Genomic DNA, 19867 nt, shown 5'->3' with positions numbered 1-19867 from the left:
CCCAGTGCATTCTCTGTGCTACAGTGAGCCATCGGCCTGATAATGAGTGCTGCATTTGCACCGATTGGGTATATGAAGACATGGGACACCTGATGGTACAGCTCTGTCATCCGTCACATCATACTTTTAGACACATATTTCAGTTAAAGTCCTTATCAGCTCTCTGCTGCTCATGCTCCTCTAGCTGAGCATAGAGGGTTGGCCAGGCTGCCTTCAGGACCCTCCTGTACAGTGGCGAGAAGCTAGGCTAGTACACATAGTACTGGGAGGATTGGCCAAATATTTCCTAGGCCTTCAAACTGGACCAGCATTTTAGATCCTCCCAGTGCTTAGGGCATGCCCTGCCCCGCCTGTTATACACACCCACTGTACGGCAGCACTCCTCAATGGTGGTCCATATTCTGCCGTGCGATACATTACTCACCTGGTCCTTGGGCCCCCTCCGCCAATACTGCTGAAAAGTTCTTTTTTAGCACCCCCTCTGCTAACTTGTCCAATTCCCTTTCCGTGAAAGGGGGTGCTTTCTCCTCAAGTCCCTCAGCCATGTGGAGGGCAGTTTGGGTGAACAGAGCAGCAGAAGGGCAGAGGATCTGATCTAGTGTAGAGGATGACTCAGAATGAAAAGAAAATTGCTGCCAGCAATTTCATGTGATGTTTTTCCTGCCTAACATTTCCAGCATGAAAATAGTGGGTTCTGACCTGTTTTCAGAATGCTTACTCGCCACATGCGGAGTGGAGACTCCGCATACAGAGCAGAGATTCCAGAAATGGACGGGAACGCAATTTTTACAAAAAGGTACCTTAGAAACTACAGACAAATGTTAAAGCAGGCAATGCAAATAAGTTTGGACAGGTAAAAGGGTGTGGCCAGACACCACATCACATCCCAGGAAAGTTTGCTCCTTTGCATCATTGTACATACAGTCTACAATTTCCCCTCAGTGCTGACTGTAGTGTTACACCAAAGTCAGGGGAAGCAGTGCTGTGTATCCCCAGACACACAGGTCCTGATTTCAAAGTGCTTTATCACTCATGGTGGAGGCCCCTCAGTTGTGGGGGAGTTGTTGCAGTTGGGGGAAAATCCTCTACAATGCAAGTGTGAAATCCCTTTGTGAATCAGGCCCCCATCGTCAAACAATCCTGGGAGGTCTTACACATGCACAGACATTTTAATCCTCTAAGGCAATGGATTCCTTAGAGACAAATTTTCAACAATATTTGCTGACATCTGCACATGACATATTGCATGGTCATTATTTTGGCTCCTGTCAACAGCTGTTGTTTACATGCATAGAGTGTGGCTTGCAAAGTAGTCTCAGGATGTAATTTTTGGACAGAGGGTTAAATATCCAACTATCATGCAAACTACATGTTGTCCGTAACACAACAGGTTGCTAAGGGGAAAAAAGTGGTAACCAGCTGATGACAGACTTGCATACCCTGCCGTCTGTTCTGTGCAATTGCCTGGTTGCCCAGATTCAGACCTAGTTGAGGGTTCAGAGGTATATGTAAGCCATGACTTAAAGCTATGAGGCAAGGCACATCAGGCTACTATGATCTTCCACACAACTTCAGTGGAGTACAGCAGCACCCCTCCGTGCAGTCAATATATCTGAATCGCGACTTCAGGAGACCAAAAATGTGCTCTATGATGGCTCGAGTACACATGTGTGCCCTATTGTACCTACACTGAGGTACAGTGGCTGTACATCTGTATGGTGTGAGGAGTTGAGAGGAGAATGCATACCCAGCATGACCTGAGGAGGGAAATTAGGGAACTTGATTACATGTCCCGCTTCCATCTGTACAGTTCATGATCTATTCTTTGGTACATGCAGTGTTGGTTGAGGCCGTGTATGTGGCATGATGAATATTGTTGTAAAATTGTTGTTTCAGTGAGATAGCATTTATACATTATATTTAAACATTTCACACGTTTTGTGCTTGGTACATACCCAGTAGCCACATGTTGCCAAATTCTTCCGCTGCCATATGCTGGTCAAGAGGTGACCTGCGGAATACATAGTTTTCATGAGTACTGCCTGGAAACACTGCATGCACATCAATGAATCTACCACTGGCATCACAGACACCCTGCATATTGATGGAATACCATTGGTGCCTGTTGCAGGAAGATGTATGGAATGCAGTGAGGTGGCTGAAGAGCCACATGTATACAATCAATTGCACCCAGTGCACGTGGGAAGTGGGTAATGAGGTCGAAATCCTTAACTTCCCTTTGCCTTCTGGACAGTGTTTGGGGCATTCCTATGTACAGATGGGCTCTCCTATTGATGGAACTCAGTACCTGGTGCCGCTCGTCGGACTAAGCTGGTGGTCATTCTGAAGCTGCTGTTTCCCCCTGCCTGGGGCGGCTGTAACCAACGGACTTTGCACTTTGGGAGGCTGCTGAACATCGCTGCACCGGGACTGCGAGGACCAGGGTGCTCGCTGTTGCCTTGATCCAGCACACCTGTGTCCTCTTCCCGGCCCCTCCCTCATCCAGTTCATTACCTCTCGCAGCCCCCGCATCGTGGGTGCCGCTCGTCGGACTAGGCTGGTGGTCATTCTGAAGCTGCTGTTTCCCCCTGCCTGGGGCGGCTGAAACCAACGGACTTTGCACTTTGGGAGGCTGCTGAACATCGCTGCACCGGGACTGCGAGGACCAGGGTGCTCGCTGTTGCCTTGATCCAGCACACCTGTGTCCTCTTCCCGGCCCCTCCCCCATCCAGTTCATTACCTCTCGCAGCCCCCGCATCGCGGGAGCCGCTCGTCGGACTAGGCTGGTGGTCATTCTGAAGCTGCTGTTTCCCCCTGCCTGGGGCGGCTGAAACCAACAGACTTTGCACTTTGGGAGGCTGCTGAACATCGCTGCACCGGGACTGCGAGGACCAGGGTGCTCGCTGTTGCCTTGATCCAGCACACCTGTGTCCTCTTCCGGCCCCTCCCCCATCCAGTTCATTACCTCTCACGGCCCCCGCATCGCGGGTGCCGCTCGTCGGACTAGGCTGGTGGTCATTCTGAAGCTGCTGTTTCCCCCTGCCTGGGGCGGCTGAAACCAACGGACTTTGCACTTTGGGAGGCTGCTGAACATCGCTGCACCGGGACTGCGAGGACCAGGGTGCTCGCTGTTGCCTTGATCCAGCACACCTGTGTCCTCTTCTCGGCCCCTCCCCCTTTTCCAACACCCGGCAGCTTAAGAGCTCCGCCCCTACGCGCCAGCGGTACGCGCCCGGAGCGAAGACCGGGCAAAGAGCGGGCCGTTTGAGGCCGTTCGAGGACAGGAGAGGCAGGGACAGGGCTCTCCTTCTTAGCCCCTCACCTCTATTGTATTAATGGCGTCTGCGAGAGAAACATGGAGCAAAACAACGCAGGCTGCTGTTAAGCCCACAGGTACTTTGGACTTATACTTTGCAAAGGCAGGCTCTCTATTGGTTGACGATATAACTACTCTAGAGAAGCGCATATCCCTTGAAATAGATTGGATTAGAAGATCGTCTCTAGTCCCCCTCAGACATGCTACCTCCCCGCCACAAACGTCAGAACATGTTGAACCTGCTATGGGGGGGCTGCCTGGCTCCTCGACATTACTGAACCCAAACAATACGTCTAATATAGACTGTGATATTTCCACCTCATTTGATTTTACCGCACTATCCCTCCCGCCCCCAAGGCTTTCTACTGCCTCGTTAACACGCAAATCAGATTTAGCCCCTGAGACACCTATGAGCATTAGTACTACCCCTACCTCACACATCACCCAGGGGAACCGTGAGGGAGCAATACCCAAGAAGAAGGGAAGGGCTCAAACTGTAGGGGGGCGCAGGCCGAAGATCTCAAAGCACGTTCCCAGGGGAAAAACAACTCCACCGACAGCGGGGCGAGGGGGAGTGGCTCTACCCCCAACCCAGACTAACAGACCTGTGAGTCCAAAAATTGCTGTGCGGAAGGAGGGCCCCTCACTTGCCGATATAAAATCTCTCATGAGTGAAGTGCTCACCCCCGTAATAGATCGCCTTGCAAAATTGGAATCATCCATACAAAATTTACAATATGGATTGGTCCAGCTAGGGGATACATTTAAATCAACCAAAGTAGTCACAAAGCCCGCAGACGCACCGCTATCTAGGGATAGCCCTGGCCCACAACTCCCTCCCCACTTACATCTGCCCAGATTGATTGAACCTCCGCCTAAGATCCCCCAACGGAATAGTATTCCCAACCCCTCAGACATTCCACTACTATCTCCATCACGGGTGCAGGAACAGGATAGTAGACACAGATTAGTTAATCTACCACCTGAGTCAGCCCCTTACACAGTTATCCTAGCGGGTATCCCGGAATTAAAACCATCGACTAGTGAACCATTGGTGGCTTTAAAAAACAAAGTCATTCACTGGCTTTCCAAGAACAGGCCTCTACCTGAGGGTGTTAATAGCGAGGTTCTCATGGTCAGGAGACTCCCGTGGCTGGGAAACACCAAAAAAACTATCACGGGTGACTGTGTATTGATTAATTTTAGGGATCCCCGCACTGTATCTCACATATGTAGCTGGCCATATTTAACACCGGGATCTCTTATCCAATCCCATCCACTTTCCTTTTTTTACCCCCCCATAATATCTGCACAAGCTGAGGACGGATGGGACCTAGTATCCAGGAGAAAGGGGATAAGGGCTTCACTGGGGGACAGGGAACGCTGGCAGAAAGGATGCCCCAGACGCGACCAAGTCCCCACCCACAATCGTTTTTCTATCCTAGATATGGTGGATTGACCGTTTGGGTTGGTGGGCGGTGGTGCTCTGAATAAAAGCAAGAATAGTCAACCAGTACCTCTCAGGGAGAAGGAACACCCGCGTCACATCCAGGATACAGACGAGGGGGGTTTAGAGGTGGCCCTTCTTCTTGGGAGTACTCCGCCTCAGAGGGCTATCCAGGGAATTGATTATGGCCCAACCCCCCCCCCCGGAGGTTGGAGCTGGAAGTGGTCCCCTCCCTAAGCCCACCCCCTGCGGTACCAACTCTTTCCCCCCTCAAGATACTATCATGGAATATTGCGGGGCTCTCCAACAAATTGAATAATCCGTCCTGGTGTTCCTTTATTGAGCAGAAAGACATCTGTCTCTTACAAGAGACTTGGGCTAGAGAAAACATCGCTCATAAGGGGTATGCATCTTTTTCCACACACGCAACGTGGGGGGGTAGAGGGCGTCCCTCAGGTGGCCTCACAACATGGGTGGCCACCGACTTAGGCTGCAGGGCGGATGTACTACCCACTAATTCAGCAGATATTCTTGCTGTGCTGCTGGAGTGGCCGAATACCGGTAGCCTTCTGTTGATTAATATCTATTCACGGCCAACAAATATCACTCAGGAGCCTTCCACTATAACGGAGCTTGCTTTGGTTGTGAAGGATATACCATAGGGCACCGCCTATCTCATAGGCGGGGATTTTAACTGCCACTACGAGCCCCTCCCTGGCTTTATGGAAGGCTTGGCCACGGAGGAGGATCTCCTTTGGCACATCCCTCCCACACAGGCACCGGCCCCAAAGATATGGTCCCCCTTGGCTCTGCAAATTAATTCCCTTTTGCTGAAACACGGACTACGTGCCTGTAATGGCAGGTCTAAGTTTGATACCATGGCAAGATGCACTTTTAACAGAATGGGCAGTGAGTCCAGACTGGACTACGTATTAGTCCCGGTGTCTTCTTGGCCTTTTGTTGAAGATTTTTGGGTCACAATCAGGAACGATAGCGACCACAATGCCCTTGAATTAAGCTATAGTCATCCCGGCGCCCCTGTTAGGAGAAATCAAGTGGCCGACTCTACGGATTGTCGGGGACTTGAGTCTAATAGACGCAGAATAAAGTGGGAGCATTTATCCTCTCATCCGGATAAGATTCATAATTTATATGCTCAAACATTGCCTCTTCTCGAGAAGCTTCAGGTGTTAGCCGAGAAAGCCACCAGCGAGGATATTCACTCCGACCTGGGACAGTTACATGCCGACCTCCTTAAAATAGTCTCTGAATTTTTAACCAAACCAATAACCACGACTAATAGGAAAACTCTCGGTCCATCCTGGTACAACGGCGCTTGCCGTAAGGCAAAAGCCAACCTTCTGGAATCAATCAAGGAAGGAAGGGGTGCCGTGGACATTAGGGCCAGACGGAGTGTCTATAAGTCCTTGATCTTAAACGCCAAAAGTGAATGGGAACATGACAAATGGACTAAACTCACTAACTTCCTGGCCCGTGCAGACTCGCGCAAATTTTGGCGCTGTGTCAACACGGGTTCTGAGGAATTGCTACCTGCCTTAGAACCTAATATCTCAGCTAAGGTATAGGAGGACCATTTCCAGTCTCTTTATAAACTACCAGTGGATGCTGAGGAAAGTTTTAGCTTTCCCCACTGCCCCCTCGAGACTGGCAAACCATTCATACTAAAGGAGATACGAGCCGCTTTGACCGGTCTCGCCACAGGAAAGGCACCTGGCTTAGATGGTCTTCCGGGTGATCTGTTCAAGCAGGAGCCAGACGTTTGGACCCCCTATTTCCTGACTCTCTATAACGCTATCTCCGCGGGCATGGCTATTCCGGGTACTTGGCTGGGAGCAGAGATTGTCCCAATTTTTAAAAAGGGTTCGCCTCTGCTCCCAGCCAATTATAGACCCATTAGCCTAATAGATGTACCGCAGAAGATTTTTGGTAGGCTCATTTTAAATCGCCTCCAGGACTGGATCGAAGAAACGGCGATTATGAGCCCCTACCAAGCGGGATTTCAACGAGGTATTTCCACTACCGACCAAATCTTCCGCTTAAATCTTTTATATTGAAAGACGGTGCTGATTGAGGGTGGCAGTCTCTACACAGTTTTTGTGGATCTTCGTGCCGCCTTCGATCTGGTGCCTAGAGATAAGTTATGGTCGGTGTTAATGAAGATGGGGGTCCCCGCGGATATTCTCTCAATTCTGAGAAGGCTCCACCAGGGGAACTATGCCAAAGTAAGGTGTGGACGGGTTGGTACTTTGTCCGACGCTTTCCCTGTCGATAGGGGGGTCAGGCAGGGATGTGTCCTCGCCCCGACCCTTTTTTGTCTTTTTGTCAATGGGGTCGTAGATCATCTTTGCACCCTGAATGATATTGATGCCCCCAAGTTGGATGGCAGCAGGGTTCCTGCAATCTTGTTTGCGGATGATACCCTGCTGCTTTCCAAATCCCCTATGGGACTCCAACGGGTTTTGGATGGCTTCGTAGGTTTTTGTGAGGAACGTGAGTTGGAGATCAATGCTTCTAAAACGAAATTCATGATCTTCAACCCCCCTCCGATTACACGTGCGTGCCCTAGTATTGGGTCCTCTAGGTTGGAGAGGGTCTTTACCTTTGAATATCTGGGTATAGTTATTAACGAGCGCATGACTTGGGAATCCGACAAATTAAGGGCTAATATGAAACTGACTCAGTTGGTGGGAGGAATTGGCAGGCTGACAAAAGGCCTCACATATAGGCCCCTAGGCCCACGTATACAAATATACAAGGTCCAGGCTAGGGGGGCAATTGTCTATGGTGCAGAAATTTGGGGACACACGTCTTCACAGAAGCTCCAGGTAACGGAGAATACTTTTTTCAGGCAGCTGACAGCGCTACCTGCTAGTACCCCTCTCTTGCCCCTTAGACTAGATTTGGGCTTAAGACCGATTTCAGTGGAGCTGGGCTTAAAACCCCTAACTTTATGGTGTAAGATATGGTCTTCCCCTGAACTTTCTAAATACAGATCAGAGCTGCAAGAGATTCTACGCCTTCGAAAAAATACACAAATACCTTGGCTAAGTTACATAAAGCATACTTGTGAGACACTGGATCGACCAGACTTATGGCATGATCCCGAGGCTGCATGCCTCAGGGACTCACGTAAAGTCATCACGAAGGCTTTTCGTGAGCATCATTTGCAAGATGCTATAAGGAATGCGAAGGAGGGCTCTCACACTGCCTACTTCCTGGCTTTCAAAGACTTTTACCACCTAGAGTCGACTTATAATGATATGGGTCCCACTCTCACAAGAAAGCTTTATATGCAATGGCGCTATAATACTCTCCCCCTGAGTGCATTTACTGCTCTTTGGCCACATTCAGAACATACGGCCTTATGCCCCTTTTGTAAGCAGACACAAGAGACTGACTTGCATGTCATATTTTTTTGCCCGGTATACAGAAGAGCAAGAAAGTATTGGCTTTGTCCACTACTTAGAAACATGGGATTTAATCAGTACTCCCCCGCTTTTAGATTACTTAAGTCTGACATTTCGCCCCCAATTGCATTTGCGGTTGCCAAATTCTTAACGTCCATGTGGTTTACACGATTACGCCTTCTCAAAACCATATCAAGTAATGATGTTTTATTGAGCTAATATTTTTATTACAACTGTGCAATGTTTTTATACTGCAAATGTGTCTTGTATTATGATGTATTCTTTTATGGTCTCAACGACCGAAATAAAGATATTTGATGATGATGATGATGATTATAAGCATTGGGACTGGCTTGCCTGTGAGATACCCGCATGGTCACTGGAGACCCTTTGGAATGACCCCATAGCAAAAAGATGGAGAGCAGCAAGCATTTTAACATAGGTTGGGATGGCATTGGAGTGACAGACCACAGAGTTAAGTTCCTACTCCCACTCACAAACCATGTCCAAGATTACATCTGGGGTGAAAAGTTATCTGGCTCTGAAATCTTGGCTGGACATCCCAAATAGATATATCCTTTGTTTGAAAATCCTCTCTACACTCCTACGGAGATTCTTCCCTGACTGCGGAGATTCCACCTGACTGCGGATGTAAAGATACAACTTGTAACTGACCTCTGTGAATACCAATGTCATAAAGTTAGACTTTTGTCACAGATTACCTCTGTGAATCGGGTCAGTAGTCTTTTACTTCCCTGTCTTAGACCTGTTCGTGTTTGAAGAAATATTTTAAATTTTCATGCCAGCATAAATCAGAATAAAAGTGAAAGAGCACCTGATGGTAGACAGCATTGACAACTGGCACAAGAGACTTGCCCCATACATATTTTAATTCAGCAGAGTCTTCATAGTTCGGCGGGGAGGACTTGATCTGTCGGCTATTTTGTGAATGAAAGAGAGTTTTCGATTATGCTGCACAACGGACAATTCAACAAGGTAATTCCAGATTTGTGAACAGATGTTCTTGTTTATTAAAACAAAATTGGGAGAAGGGTTGACCTGGCCACAAAAGCTTTATGCAACCTTTATAAGCTTGGTTCTGTCTGGATACTGATGTAGTCTGTCTGCTGTGTTCATTTTCATTAGCACCAATGAACCCCATACTCACATGGATGAGGTTCTGTTGACTTCAGCTGGACCTCTGGCTCTAAACCCACGTCACCTAGAGAGTATCAATTACAGAAAGGACTTCCCTGGGGAATTGTGAAGGAATTTTATTGAAACTACACATTTAGAGCTCGGATCCTGAGCATTGCTTTGATTTATTGGGACTCTGACTTGCCCTGTAAACGTGATTTCTATCTATGCCTACATTGTGCCTTCTTGACCGGGAGTCCTGCACCTGGTCATTACTTGCACACAAGAAAGACGGGTAGGCCAAGTGCAGAGCCTAACACAGTCCCCTCTGAATGAAAGATGAATCCGTCTATGCATGTGTAACCTAGCCCTTTCTACTAGACAACAAGTATGCTTGGTTCGAGCAGGGCTGGCTTTACAGCAATGCGACCGGTGTGGCCAAACTGGACGCTGACCGGGAAGGGGGGCACTGACCTCTGGGGGGGCGCTGTGTTGAGCAATAACTTATCATTTAAAAGCACCTGCTGCAGAGTTTCTTGTGCATCCAGCTTTTAGACAGTAATAAAAATGTCAAGATAACTTGTAATTATTGTTCATACTAGAGGGAGAGATCAGAGTTTTGTCTATTGTCAGTTTTGACTCCCTATAAAGTAGCAAAGAACAGATCTGTATTTTATGTGGATAGCTGAATGGATTAGTAAAGCCAGCCCTTTAAAACGAATGAAATGCAAGTGAGAGAGCGACTATGGAGAGATGAGGGGCACTTTTGCAGGATGGTAGTGAGGGAATCTGAGGAGGAGGTCATGGGGGATGGGGGCACCAAAATGATTGTTGCACCTGGCACCACCAGTGCTAAAGCAAGCCCTGGGTTCGAATGCCTATAATCATGCTCAAGAAGAGTATTTTTCATAGCCAATTTTTCCATTCATTAATGCAGCATCTGTGCTGTAAACTCACTCCATAGTGTCATTCGTACACAGGCGACAAATAAGAAGGAAGCAACTAAATCGTGGTGTTTTGAAACTAGGCCTGGGTGGTGAACTCCGCTCCATTCACGGAGTTTGCGAGTTGGCGAGTGCGAGTGAAGAAAATTCAAGGCTAGACCACTCTCAGCGAGATTTTTCAACGTGGGTGGTCATGACCGCTTGCATTGAGAGATATTCCGTTCACGTTGAAGCTGCTGCTCGAGTAGCAAATCTACTCGAGTAGCAGAAAGAAGCAGCAACCTCTTGAGCTGCGCATGGTACCGTTTGCGCTGATTTTCAAGCATGGGCCAAACATCCAGCATTAAAAATCAGTGTAAAATGCGTGACCTAATGCACTCCGCCGGTTGCAGAACTCCGCATCGCACAGCAGAGCTTTTGGGTCACTTCGTGGAGCTCCGCTTAGCGGACTCCTCAAACTCCGCCTAGGCCTAGGAAAAGGCCACCATTTAAACAAAAGATTTGGGTTGAAGGAGGCAAAAATAGAGGCAAGTATTCAACTTTATCAGTACTTGTCTACATTGGCACTGAGGTTTCTAGATCCTAAAAGAGCTAGAACATCTATTTAGCCTAGTTAAAATGATTTGAGTCATTCAATGAGTTTTATGGTGCTGTGGCAAGCTCTCAGGTTTTTTTCTACTAGAAGCTTTATAAATCCATAAAATTTTGACCTGTGTGATGTTGGATAGAGGCAAGAAATGTAAAAAGATCATTCAGTGTCAATCTTCACAGAAATGTTGTAGTTACCGCAATATGCAATTACGAGTTTGATTACAGAAATGTTGGTCATCCAAGAAGTGCACCACAGCCGAATGATGGGGCATATCAACAAGGGCTTTATCTCTGCTTTTTAGGCTTTAAAAGCCAAAAAAGGAATGATAAAACTAGCGCCCTATCAACAACAGGGTGCTAACATGCAAATTTGCATGTTAGCACCCTTTTACTCTACGCTTCCCCTTGCATCTCTAATGAGATGCAAAGGGGGCGTTCCAGAGTCCTATTTTCAAGAATGTCGCTAACCCTGTTAGAGACAAAAAAAGCAGCGCTAACCGCGGTTAACGCTGCTTTTTTATGTCTGGTATTTTTCTGACTTAGCCATGATATCCTATGGAAGGAGGATATCATGGCTAAGTTTGCCTGTCCCTATCAACAAGGTAACGTGAGATTATCGCTGGGTTTCCAGCGATAATCTCACGTTAGCCTGTTAGCGTGAGGATTTTTATCGCTATTGAGATAAGCGTTGCTAATAGCACGCTATCTCAGCGATAAAAATTCACGCTAGCCGGCGATAATTATCCTAGCGCTAAGTGCGCTTAGAGATAATTATCGCCGGTTGTTGTTGATATGCCCCGATGAGAGTTACTTCCAGTTGGAGATGCTTTAGAAGAGCTCACTTGGCAAAATCACCTCAGTAAACCTGAAATCACCACGCAACACTGCACTTGATCCCGCATAAAGGGGGTTCATCCCCGAATAGCGCAAATCCGCTCCTCACTTTGGGGCATATCAACAACAACCGGCGATAATTATCGCTCAGTGCTCTTAGCGTGAGGATAATTATCGCCGGCTAGCGTGAATTTTTATCGCTGAGATAGCGTGCTATTAGCAACGCTTATCTCAATAGCGATAAAAATTCTCACGCTAACAGGCTAACGTGAGATTATCTCTGGAAACCCAGCGATAATCACACGTTACCTTGTTGATAGGGACAGGCAAACTTAGCCATGATATCCTCCTACCATAGGATATCATGGCTAAGTCTGAAAATTAGCAGACGTAAAAAAGCAGCGTTAACCGCGGTTAGCGCTGCTTTTTTTGTCTCTAACAGGGTTAGCGACATTCTTGATAATAGGAGAAATGTCGCTTAGCGACATTTCTCCTATTATTTTACTCTGGAACGCCCCCTTTGCATCTCATTAGAGATGCAAGGGGAAGCGTAGAGTAAAAGGGTGCTAACATGCAAATTTGCATGTTAGCACCCTGTTGTTGATAGGGCGCTAGTTTTATCTCTGCTTTTTTGGCTTTTAAAGCCAAAAAAGCAGAGATAAAGCCCTTGTTGATATGCCCCTTTGTGTCCAAAGACACCCTCCATCCTAGATTTGCTAACAAGCCCTTTCTTGATAAGAAAACATGGTTGTGACTTCCACAGTGCCTTGTAGATGCCTAACATATGCATGGAATATCCAGCAAAGAGGATAATATGCAGCAAGGCATTCTGGGCCAAAACTGTGCAGTTTCCTTGTAAACAGGACTCAGCCCATCGACTTGCTGCATAATTAAATCCAGTCAGGCTTTAGAGTCATCCACAATGAAAATGGTGTTGTAAATGAAGACAATTTACATGGACTTTAAAGTAGTATATTTTCATTTTTTGTCGTTCCCAAAATCTATCTGAATGTTCCTGTGTGGGTCCTCATAACATCTACAGTGTTAACTGAAAAGTGCTGTTTTCGCAATCCAAATTACAGAAGTGCCGCTATCCAAAATTCTGGGAAGCGGACTTACAGAGGGATTACGAGTCATCCAGATATACAACCTAAATAAAGGGGAATCAGTGTAACCAGAACAACTTCCACATGTTATTCAGCAGGGTTGGACTGGCATCAAAATACAACTCACCCTGATTAGTAAATCATATAGACAACAGTCAGTGGACTTTCAATTGTTTGAAAGTCCACTGAGGAAGGTCTGTGCGATATTCAACAAGGAGCAATGGATTTATTAACTTATGTGACATCTTTATGTGGCTTGAAAGAATAAATTAAGGATGAATTAATTTGTTATATAACAAGAGCTTTTCATAAAGAATAGAATGCAAGACAGATGAACTGAAGGAAGGAAGACTCAGAGAAAGTTCTTCATTTAAGACACCGATCAGCCCAAAGTTGTGGCAAGGCTTGTGGGCTGTTTCACATAAAGCAAACACTGGCAGCGCCCACAGTTTTGGGTTGACTGGTGTCTAAAGTTGTTCAAGCACTAGATCAGTACTAATTAACGACTTTAGAAAGAGGCAAATTGTTGCATGTCAAGGAATGTGCTACTTTTAGCTTAGTGGGGCTCTCTATAATGGGCCATCGATAACATCGTTTGCCGCTCATATCCTGACTAGGAGTAGATGTGAAAGGGAGATAGGCTCCAAATAATCCTCGAAACAAAAGGCCCAATGTCCAATAGAAAAAAAAATCGCACCATGGTGATTTTTGGACTTTAGGAATTCCAGGTTGCGTGTTGGCAATCATATGAATGTTAGCATTTCCTAAATTTTCTAAAAGGGATAACAGATCATAATTGCAATATTTGCATTGCTAGATATGTTTAGAGCTGCCAGTTGTAGAGAACAACTGTGAAAACACCGTGTTTACTTCGGGTGGGGGGCTTGATCACATTTCTTCATTGGGCTTCATAACAAAGTCCGAGACCACTGCTTTATGTGATGTGGTCTCCGGTGCTCCCTTTATATATGACACGGCTTCCGGTGTTCTAAGAGCGCCGGGGGAAATGGCGCTTCATTCTGATCTAATGGCGGCACGCGCAATGACAATCTCACGGCGAGGGGCGGCTCACAGTTGGTGCGTTAGATGACGCAATCTCATTAAGATTTAGAAAGGCCGGTCCGGCTACCGCGGAACACTTCCCACTGGTAAAACAGCCGAACAGCACGCATTTAGGACATACAAAACATGCACGTGTCGCGACGACGGAATTAGAGCCACATATCAATTGATAAGAAAGTACCTAAAGAGAAGAAGATGGCGCTTTCTGTTGGAAAATATGAAATTCAAATTTCCGCTGCTTGCTGAGTTAACTCGGGCACACGTTAGAAGGAACAATCCTTTCAAAACCCGAAAACCTTCATCAAAATTGAAATGGAGATTAGATCCTGCCATTGCCAGTCGCTGTTTCGTGGGGAGAGAGCCGCTGGAGTGATTTCATCATTGCACGGATTCTTATCTGCTCTGGAAATGAAACATTTGCTATCGTCTCAGTGATTAAAAAGACAGAGCGCGAGAGAAGGATAGCTAAATATACATCCGCAGATTCTGTTTTGTATAAAGCGCAGTCGGTGATCGTGGAACGAAGCTTGTTCTTGCACATTTTATAGAGGCCTGTGCTGTGTGAGAAGTATAATGGCAGGGCTCGGTGCACCAAAAGGCACATATTCAAGAGACCTGGTAAATAATGGTTTGCGTCAGTATTTCTGACGTATCTGCTGGCGCAAAAATGATGCGTTGCTGGAGTGTGTCACAAAAGTGACGCAACTTCAGCAATGGTAATTTCACATGGGCAAGTCCCATTTCAACGCAGGTAACACAACGCAAGTCATTATAATGACTTGCGCTGGATGACGCTCTAACCTAAGGAATAGTATGATTTACTATTCCAAAACCTTCCCTACTGTACGTAGACTGGAGTTGGAATGGTAAATCATACTATTCCTAAATCCAGCGCCCTCCAGCGCAAGTTGCTGTAACAACTTGCGTTGTAATGCCTGCGTTGTAAAGGCATCGGGGTGTAAACACTGCGATGTAACGTCACATATATTCACATTGTGCAATGAGAGTACCCCCATATCTTGACCACTCTTGTCTTAGCCTTGTGGAATGCACATCAGCAGTTTCCTCATTTAAGAAATGTAATGGTTCCATGTATTTCCCAACGTTCGCTGCTCTATGCTCAGTCTATTTTGCAGGCGAACCACCAAACTTTAACTGCAAGATGTGATAACCAGGAATATGCCAAGAAAAGACAACAGATCAAGGCCCTCATATTATGCTGACATGCAACAGTCTGCTATGCTTTCCTTGGGGTCTGGTTGTCCCACAAGAATGGTCAAATCATGGAAGTTAGGTGATTAAAATACTGGGATGGTCCGCTATGTAGAATATTTTGTATTATATATAACCCTTTCGGGATTGTGCCATTCTTAGTTAGTGCCATGCGTCCCATTAGGGGCAATGGCAGAGGAACACATTGCATTGGGTCCCTTTAGACCGTTTCCATAAGAGGCAATAGTACCCCTCATACAAACACAGTTCACTGCTTGATATAAACATGTCAAGATATATGACATGCCCTCCTTTGCCACCCACAGCAATGAGCTGGAAGCCCAGGCTTCAATACTTTACATGACTCCTATAGGGTGTAGTCTGAACTTGGTCCAGTTTACTAGCAATCCAGATTATGCACTAAATTCATTCAATATGTGCGTTACTCACAGTCCCAATCTGTCCTGTTGGGTGAGGTAGATCAGAACAAAGGTCATCCTTCTTTAACAACCCTCTATCATCCACCCCTCATGGCCATCGAAACCTCACAAAGCCATCCTCCCTACAAAGTTTCTCAGCCTAGCATAATTGAAAAGAGAAGCGCAGTGGGCATATCCATCACATTCCTTGCACTGTGGGCCACAATTCAATGGACCATATGCACATAGTGTTGCCCAGGGCTCCTTCTACAGAAGGCGAATATACGTTGAGAATTCTGGGCCTAATTTCAGCACTCAAAAAACAGAAACAAATATTCTCATTTCAAATTATTAAACGACTTTTCTAAGTCAATTTGTGATGTTTCCCGTCAGCATCAGTGCATTGTTCAGACAATAGATATTATGCTGTGTACACCTATTTTTCATAAAGCCACGTTGGTCACTATGCCCCTGGGAGCCTATTATGTCTTTCAGGTGACTCGCCAGTATCTTGGCTAATAAAATAAATCAGTCTGTGCAATTCACTGTAGTCAGTCGGCCCAATTCTGGTATGGCAGTAATAATTGCCTTCTGGAAATCACTCAGCAGTGAGGCTAGTGATCTAGATGTGGCGTACATTACTATTGGCTGTGGGGCCAGCATGCCAGAGAGCAAAGTAAAAAATTAGACCGAAAATCTATTTGGTCCTGATGTGTTTCCTAAATGTATCTGACTAACATTCCAGAGACCTTCCCATTGAATATTTCATGATCCATTGAGTTACTATCTGCCACAGAGATGTCTCAAATCAGGAGGTCACCAAGAATGATCTTCAAGGGATCTCTTTTTCTGATGGACACCAGAGACATATGGGGTTTGATAGAATTTGCAAAACATTTAATTAATGGCCGCTGAAACTTTGATCAGATGCCCTTTAACATTGTGCACACCTGCCACAAGCCCTTGTTGGCTTTTCCTTTTACTAAGCCAACAAATGAAATGTCTTAGCTTAGGCAGGTCGCTCCACCCTCCGTGCAGCTCCACCTGTCTGCGCCAGTGCCCCCAGACAGATCCTGCCGCTCTATCCAGGGTTCAAGGCCCACCTTGGCTCCGCTCGTTCTTTTGGTTTATTTTTTTGTCTCTTGTATTGTACTGTTTTCTTTTGCACTGTGTTTAGCCCTGTGAATAGCCCTTCTACATTGTAGCTTTCCTTTCTGTTACCCCCACTGTCCTCCCTTCGCTTGCCTTCCGCTCTCCCTCACCGGTTTCCCGCCGCTGCGTCCCCTGCGGCCCTGCCCCCCTCATCCCCCTTTGGCCTCCCCGCTCCCGCCTCCCAGCTGCACCTCCCTCCTAAATCCCCATTTATGGCGGCTGCTGCGCGGCAGTAAGCGCGACATAACTCTGCCTCTAGGCAGGTCGCTCCACACTCCTCGCAGCTCCACCTGTCTGCGCCAGTGCCCCCTGCCAGATCCTGCCGCTGTATCCAGGGTTCAAGGCCCGCCTTGGCTCTGCTCATTTTTTTGGTTTCTTTGGTTTATTTTTTTGTCTCTTGTATTGTACTATTTTCTTTTGCACTGTGTATCGCCCTGTGAATAGCCCTTCCACATTGTAGCTTTCCTTTCTACTACCCCCACTGTCCCCCCTTCGCTTGCCTTCTGCTCTCCCTCGCCGGTTTCCCGCCACTGCGTCCCCTGCGGCCCGCCCCCTCATCCCCCATTGGCCTCCCCGCTCCCGCCTCCCAGCTGCACCTCCCTCCCACATCCCCATTTATGACAGCCGCCGTTCGGCTGCGCCAAAGGCGTGCCTAAGGCAAGCCCGTCTGCGCCCGTCCATGCCTGGACCGCGCCCAGCGCCACAACCCCTTGCCCCCGCGGACGCAACAACGCCCAACTGAGCTATGATGCCAGGACCCTCCACGCACTCAACACCGGCCGAGAACACACCTGCTACCGTGCCACCCCGAAGCGCACCCAAGGACCCTTCACCTGCCGGAGCTGCAGCTTCACCAGCATCCGGCCAGCCAAACCGCCAACCAAGATACCCAACTACCTCAACTGCATCCTCCTCAACACCCGCTCCACCCGCAAACACGCCGTCGAACTGTGGGACCTTCTCGACTCCACCACCCCAGACGTCACCTTCCTGACAGAGACCTGGTTGAACCCCGCCTCAGCACCCGACATCGCCATAGCCATCCCGGAAGGCTACAAGATCACCCACAGAGACCGCTACAACGGAGTAGGAGGAGGAATCACAATCATCCACAGGAACACTCTCAGAGTCTCGACCAACACCGACGACACTCTCGGCACCGCCGAACACATGCGCTTCCAGATCCACACCGACCCCAACACCACCCTCAGAGGAACCCTCGTCTACAGACCCCCAGGACCCCGACCGCAGTTCAGCGACTCCATCGCCGACTTCATCAGCACGCATGCCCTCGCCTCCACAGACTACATCCTCCTAGGAGACCTGAACTTCCACCTCGAGAACAACAACTCCACCACCCTGATCGACAACCTCGCCAACCTCGGACTCAGACAGCTCGTGACATCACCCACCCACGCCACCGGCCACACGCTCAACCCCATCTTCACTGCAAGCCCCCACATCTCCTTCAACCACACTGGACAGACCACCACTGCATCCACTTCTCCTTCAGGAAGCCCACCCGCACCACCGCACTCAGCAGAGGCCTCGACGCTGCTGGAGCAAAGTCATCAAAGACCAGCCAACCACCACCCTCACCCAGAACCCACCCGCCGACTCCACCGATCCCGACACCGCCGCCCACAACCTCAGACATTGGATCAACGACTGCACCAACACCCTCGCCCCGCTCAAGTCACCCTCCATGCCGAAAATTGGAGAAGAACTGGCTCTGTGAACAATCATCAGCTACACAGCCCAAAAGAACGCCACCCGCAGACACTATCAACTCATCAGAGGGCCTCCTTCAAGGACCGCCTAGATAACAACACGCACAACAGCAAAGAGCTCTTCAACATCGTGAAGGAACTCTCCAACCCCAGTTCCAACACCAACGACATCCCGCCTTCGCAAGACCTGTGCGACTCACTGGCCACCTTCTTCCACCGCAAGATTGCCGACATCTAAGACAGCTTCAGCGCCACGACCACCCTGAGAACCACCACCCCCACGACCACCACCCACACAAACCACCTGCTATCTTGGACCAGCGTCAATGACGAGAACACCAGCAAAATCATGAACACCATTCACTCCGGATCACCATTAGACCCATGCCCTCACCACATATTTAACAAAGCCAGCACAGCCATCGCACCCCATCTCCGGAGAGTAATCAACATATCCTTCGAGACAGCAACCTTCCCGGAGAGCTGGAAGCACGCCGAGATCAACGCTTTACTCAAGAAACCCAAGGCGGACCCCAAGGACCTCAAAAACTTCCGACCCATCTCCCTGCTTTCATTCCCGGCAAAGGTCACGGAGAAAATCGTCAACAAACAACTGACCCGCTACCTCGAGGAGAACAACATCTTGGACCTATCCCAGTCCGGCTTCCGCAGCAACCACAGCACCGAAACCGCCCTCATCGCCACCACCGATGACATCAGGACCCTGCTTGACAACGGAGAAACAGCGGCCCTCATCCTCCTGGACCTGTCAGCTGCCTTCGACATGGTCTGCCACAACACACTACGAACACGCTTACACGATGCCGGAATCCAAGAGAAGGCCCTGGACTGGACCACATCGTTCCTTTCTGGCAGAACTCAGAGAGTCCGCCTCTCTCCCTTCCGCTCCAAAGCCACCGAGATCATCTGCGGCATACCCTCAGCCCAACGCTGTTCAACATCAACATCTACATGGCACCCCTCGCCCACGTTGCCCGACAGCACGACCTCAACATCATCTCCTATGCCGACGACACCCAGCTAATCATCTCCCTCACTAAAGACCCTCACACCACCAAAACCAACCTCCACGAAGGAATGAAGGACATCGCTGAATGGATGAAGAACAGCTGACTGAAGCTGAACTCAGACAAGACGGAGGTCCTCATCCTCAGCCCCACCCCCTAAGCCTGGGAAGACTCCTGGTGGCCGACAACACTGGGAACAGCACCGACACCCACCGACCACGCACGCAACCTAGGGGTCTTCCTTGACGCCACCCTCTCCATGACTAAGCAGGTCAACGCTGTCTCCTCATCCTGCTTCAACACCCTCCGAATGCTCCACAGGATCTTCAAGTGGATCCCCACCGAAACGATAAAAACAGTCACCCAGGTCCTCGTCACCAGCAGGCTGGACTACGTAAACGCCCTCTATGCAGGAACATCAGCCAAGCTCCTGAGACGGCTGCAACGCATCCAGAACGCCT

Source organism: Triturus cristatus, chromosome 9 (genome assembly GCF_964204655.1).
Source record: "Triturus cristatus chromosome 9, aTriCri1.1, whole genome shotgun sequence".
NCBI lineage: Eukaryota > Metazoa > Chordata > Amphibia > Caudata > Salamandridae > Triturus > Triturus cristatus.
The sequence above is the reverse complement of the archived record's forward strand: the minus strand, read 5'-3'. Positions refer to the sequence as shown.